Genomic DNA, 6,000 nt, shown 5'->3' on the forward strand with positions numbered 1-6,000 from the left:
CACAGATGACGCATTATCAAAATCCTTCGTAATTTTATCAAGGCAAGCATTCTAACCAAGTTTCGTTGTGTTTTAGCATATTATTACCTCTAAAGGGTTAACAAATATTGATTGACGGCTGACGGACGGACACACTGGTATTGTAACAGCTCACTTTTGAGTCCATTGTGCTTACGTGAGCTTAAGATAACAAGCGAGAATATTAAGAGCAAGCATTCGTATAAATGCTGCTAAAAGTTGGGGGTTTTTTTAATTTTCAGATGTTAATGCAAGGAAACGAAAGCCTGAGTGGATATATGATATTAGCAACAAACTAATCAAATTAAGTTTAGGTGGCACCAAAATTGGTATGTTAAAATGTTTCTTCTTAAATTGCATTTATTTTCATTTGAACATAGACACATGCGTTCTGGTTTTCAGTTTTCACGTAGCTTAAATAGAAAAATAGAAATATCTTTAAGTACTTTTAAATTAGTTTTGAATGTGTAGTTAAAGTTTTTATTATTTTAAGATTTTCTTGTTGGACTAACCATTTAATGTAGCTCTGTACGCTTCATAAACCTGAAGTATTAGAATAAAGCATAGACCCGCCATACGGAAAGAAAAAATAATCTTACGTATTAACATCAACTCGTTTCCTTCCTACAGCTAAAACATGTAAACAAAAAAGATGACAGGTGAAATAATTTTAAATGATGTCTTCAAATCCGCTTGCAATTTGCAAACTTTGTGAATCGTAGGCAAATCCCAAACCTTTGGTCGCGGCAGTGCATTTTATTTTACTGTTAATAAAGATAATATGTTGATTTACAACTGCAAAATAATCATTAAAATCTACGTTATAAAAGTTTAACTTATATTTTATATTTGTTGATTATATTAAGTTTTCAAATGACAAATTGTTCCACTATTTATTGAAAAATGGCTCTAAATGTTGGACAAAATAATCCTTAATTTGTTTCCGAGCAAATCAGTTTGGAAAATTGTAGAGAAAGCTTAAGGATAATTGTACTTTTTCTGTCTCTCCTTACAGTGCCTGAGGAGTACAATCCTCCAATACAAGAAACAGGTAACACAACTTTCTTTTTATGTTATAGTGTAGGATAAATAGTTAAATATTGACACTTTGCCAAACAATCTAACCATTATGCAAACATAAAGTACATGTAATAAATAAATGAAATAGTTCTAAAAAAAGTTAAAAGAACGTAATTTTGTTAAGGTACTTTGTCCATGCCTTTAAGTTCCCCCACCACTCAGTCGAAGGGGCATATAGATTTGGTCTTGTCCGTGCGTCCGTCCGTGCGTCCGAAAATTGTTTGTGACGCGCCTAGCTCAAAAAGTATTTCATGAACTTGCACACCTCTTATGTTTCGTCTGTCTCCGCCCCCTATTTCTAGAGTTATGGCACCTGAAATAGTCAAAAATGCCTTGTAACGCGCCTAGCTCAAAACGTATTTGATATAAATTGATGACACCTTGCTTGATTCTTGATCATGGTATGAATTTGTGCACCTCTTACTTATTTCGTTGAGTTATGGCCCCTAAAATAGTAAAAAAAAAAACAGTTCAGTGCTGCTTCAGCTAACAAGTTAACTGCAAGCAGCACTAATCCTTGTTATTATTTCATCAAATTACTGCATGATGTTAATGTTTCTCTTAGTAATAATGAAAACGGGCACAGAAAACTAAATTCGAAGCTCTTACTTTTCTCCACTTTGCAGTCACAGATCCTGTAGCTCGTACATTACCGATCATTTTGGACAGGAAATGCATTTTGTCGATCTTGCAAGAAATTGAATTTATTTTTAATTTGTCTGCCATAGACATATTGCAGTAATACAATGTATATCGATATTTTGATATTCTGGAAACAGTGATATTATAGGTTTATTATTAGTCAGAGTATCATGATATGTATCATTGTAGATCAAGTTTCTGCTTTAACGACCCGTTTAATATATACATATACCTTTTTCGCCTACTATATTAGCCAAAATGGACGTAATTTTATAAAAAAAAAAGGGTTGAAACTTCGGATGAAACGATGAAGACTCTAACGCATGGAATGCCGCAGCTAAAACAAGTAGCTCTACCACTGAATATCTCAGTATCTGAAGAGAGTTCTATACATAGATTTGTACTTATAAGTGAAATACAGACTGTATCTCATATGTAAAAATCGTCTTTTTCTTGTGAACACGATAGAGACCACATTTTGCAATCAGTTTTAAATTAAACTTGCACACAACTTGTATTGGCATAATAGCTCGGTTCCTTTCGAAAACTGGCCAGATCCCGTAATGGGTTCCAGAGTTATAGCCCATTAAAGGGCCCAAATCTGCTATTTTTGGCTTGTGAACACGATAGAGACCACATTTTGCAATTAACTTTAATCAAACTTGCAAACAACTTGTATTATTATAATATCTCGGTTCCTTTTGAAAACTGGCCAGATCTCATCATGTATTCAAGAGTTATGGCCCCTTAAAGGGCCAAACGCTGCTATTTTGATAGAGTCAACATTTTGCAACCAACTTTAATTAAACTTGCACACAACTTGTATTAGCAATTCGAAAACTGGCAAGATCCCATCATGGGTTTTAAAGTTATTACCCCTTAAAGGGCCAAACTTTGCTATTTTGGCTTTTGCAGCCATATAGATTAGAGACTTCATTTATGGTTTGATTTGATACAAACTTGCAAAATATCTTCAACAACAATAAATCTTGGATTCCATGATAAATCTGTCAGATCCAATAATAGGTTCCGGAGTTACGGTCCCTGACTGACCCATAAAAGAGCCAAAATTTGTTAATTTTTACCTTGTGAACACGATAGTATTGACATTTATATTTGATTTTAACCACACTTACATACAACTTAAGTCACAATGAGATCTCATTTCCTTTCGAAAACCGGCTAGATTCCTTTATGGGTTCTGGAGTTACTGCCCCTGAAAGGTGCAAAATTTTCTAGTTTGGCCCTATCAGCCATATAGAAGTTTCATTTATGCTTTTACTTGATACAAACTTGCACAGAATGATTATCTTGATGATTTCTAGGCCTGGATCGAAACTAGGTCATGTTGGTTCAAAAACTAGGTCATCAAGTCAGATCAAAGGAAAATCTTCTAAACAACCTAGAGGCCACATTTATAATCCTATCTTCATGAAACTTGGTCAGAATGTTTATCTTGATGATTTCTAGGCAAACATGAAACTGGGTTATATGGGATCAAAAACTAGGTCACCCAGTCAAATCAAAGGAAAAGCTTGTTAACACTCTTGAGGCCACTTTTATGACCCTAGTTTCATGAAACTTAGTCAGAATGTTTATCTTGATGATTCTTAGGCTAAGTGCGAAACTGGGTCATATGGAGTCAAAACCTAGGTAACCCGTTCAAATCAAAGGAAAAGCTTGGTAACACTCTTGTTCATTTGATGTGCATGAAACTTGGTCAGAATGTTTGTGTGCATGAAATATCGAATGAATTTTTATCTGGGTCATGTAGGATCAAAAACTAGGTCACCAGGTCAAATCAAACAATAAGCTTGTTTACACTCAAGAGGCCATGATTTTTGGTCCAATCTTAATGAAAATTTGTCAGAATATTTGTCTCCATGAAATCATTCGGTAAAACATGTTTACACTGTTATTGTATGTTATTCAGTTGAGCGATCGATTTAGGGCCATTTTGGCCCTCTTGCTTCTCTAAGCATACGACATGTTTTACCTTCGTCTGGATTCCGAAGTATAAGATTTACAAGTAATCAAATAGCAACGAATATTAAAGATACATTAAGCCTAAATTCATATTGGAATATATGATTAATTACTTCATAGTATATATTTAAATATAACATTTACATCCCAGTAGTATGTTAGGTTTAGAGCAGTACATAAACTTAGAACTATTGATATTATAAGAGTATGTCCAGGAAATTTTAAATGCTATACGTAAACTATAAATTGTGCCTAAGAATGTATTGGGTTCGAAAATGACATCATGCTTATTTATTTAGTAATAACGTGCGGCGGCCCGTACGTCGACTTATTGTTATTATATTTTCCGGCCCTGTGGGAGCATGATGTCTATTCAGTCTAACTTTAATAGAATCGGGGCATGAGTGGTGTTGCACATTTCATTATCTCTTATGGACATGCTCCACTATTATTTCGCTTTGTTGTTCTCGTTTTGTTACTAATGCATTAAACAGATAGTACAAAAAATATTTATACTGTTAAACTCACCATTTTTATTTAATATTGGATACCAGTTAAAAACTGTTGCACAGGCACAAAAACTAATGGTTGTTGATATCTATATATACATTGTATCATGGCTTAACAACGAGAAAAGGTCAAAATATCTTATTTATTTACATATAGTCAGACAGACCTGTCCTTTCACCAGATAGACATTTACAGAAATCTTCTTAGAATTGCTGCTTGAAAAATAATAATAATTCTGAATTTTCCCACATGTACCATAGAGTCAAGTTTGCCTCAGGTCATAATAATTGTACGGAATAAAATTATACCCAGTAGAGAAAGAAACTTATATATTTATTATTTCACAATTTAAAATAATGTGTTCAATAAGGGTTAACTTCACATGTTCTTATCCCAGGAGATAGGTATTATAGTAATATCTGCGACATCCAATTTGCTAAAGTGCTGAACCTCTTTCATTTCAAAACAGTTTTCATAAATTAATTTCAGCAAGAGACTACTTCATTCCCGCAATGTCTTTATACATATATATATTGTTAATAGGATTCTATAGAGAATTTACTTTGGCGATTTTGTTAATTTCATTTAGAAAAATAAAACGCGTATTATCGACTTTGTTTGATGAAAATGATTGTCTTCTATATATTTAGACAATAACACCTGTCGTATGCGTAATGGGAAATTATCGTGACTGTTTTATACAAACTGTAATAACTCAATCTCAGCACTCAACTGAAAAGATCAATTTCATAAGTTTAACGTTAATGTAAAACATTATAAATATGAAACGATATTTATTTATTCATTGAGGAGAAATATACAGACTTAAGAAGCATTAATGCAGACAAAACTTCATAAAATTCGAAATTTAATCTTTGGTAATAACTTCCAGTTATCTTTTGATTCAGTTATAATTATGTGAACATTTGTTAAAATGCAGATAACGTTAACTGTACAGCATATGAAATTTTCAATAAATATATCTAAAGCAGTGGACAAGTAATAACAATATGGAACCAAGGTAGACACTGTTCTTCCTTTCAAATATGGGGAAAGGTAGCGGTTTTAACGGTTGTAATTTTTTTACAGATTTGGGAGCGGCTAAAGAAGAAGAGAAGGATGCAGATGCAACAGTTCAACTTCAGCCAGAGAGTGTTTGCTATGTAGTTTGACATTTCGAAGCGATAGTTGAACCAGTTTGGCATACATTCATTTTAATATTCCCCTGTTTATAAATTATACCATATAAATTTTGATACTTATTGACTAGAAAACAGGTTATAAACAATTACTTTGTCTTCGACCATTAAGACACAAAGTCGATGAGTGTTATGCAATGTCTCGTAACTGACTGGTCATTCTTCTTGTCACAAGAAGATCTTAATAAACTATCCATTATATTTTGTTTGTTATATATTTTTGAATTACCCATTCATCTCGAAATTGTTCTTTGCTTAAGGTCAATGTTTCAAATAAAATGTCGGTTCATTTTGTAATTTTGATGACTTTCAATCACATTTATGAAAAGATGCTTTGAAAGAATTGACGGCAGCTGAACAAAGAATGTCAGACTCAGTTAGATCGAGTCTGTTCAAGACAGTAATTGCAACATGTTAAACTTATCAGCCTTCTACTGCGGACACCGGCTTAAGAAGAGCTCTGTTGTGAAATGAAATTGAATGGACTTTATTTTCCTAATGATCGAGAAATAATAACACGCCAGAAACACAATACTCAGATTAAAAGTTTCAGATTCATTTTATA

The 6,000-nt window shown here is 33.1% G+C and overlaps 1 long non-coding RNA gene across 7 annotated transcripts in view; it reads left to right on the forward strand.

Annotated features, from left to right (window-relative positions):
• The window catches only part of LOC128555312 (uncharacterized), a 53,298-nt gene extending 47,662 nt beyond the window's left edge, over positions 1-5,636 (forward strand). For all 7 annotated transcript variants that reach the window (XR_008369973.1, XR_008369974.1, XR_008369975.1 and 4 more), the window contains 3 exons: positions 261-347; positions 1,034-1,069; positions 5,326-5,636. This is a non-coding gene — a long non-coding RNA (uncharacterized LOC128555312). The remainder of the gene's footprint in view (positions 1-260; positions 348-1,033; positions 1,070-5,325) is intronic.
• The last annotated feature ends 364 nt before the right edge of the window (positions 5,637-6,000 follow it).

This window comes from Mercenaria mercenaria, chromosome 2 (assembly GCF_021730395.1).
Source record: "Mercenaria mercenaria strain notata chromosome 2, MADL_Memer_1, whole genome shotgun sequence".
Lineage (NCBI taxonomy): Eukaryota > Metazoa > Mollusca > Bivalvia > Venerida > Veneridae > Mercenaria > Mercenaria mercenaria.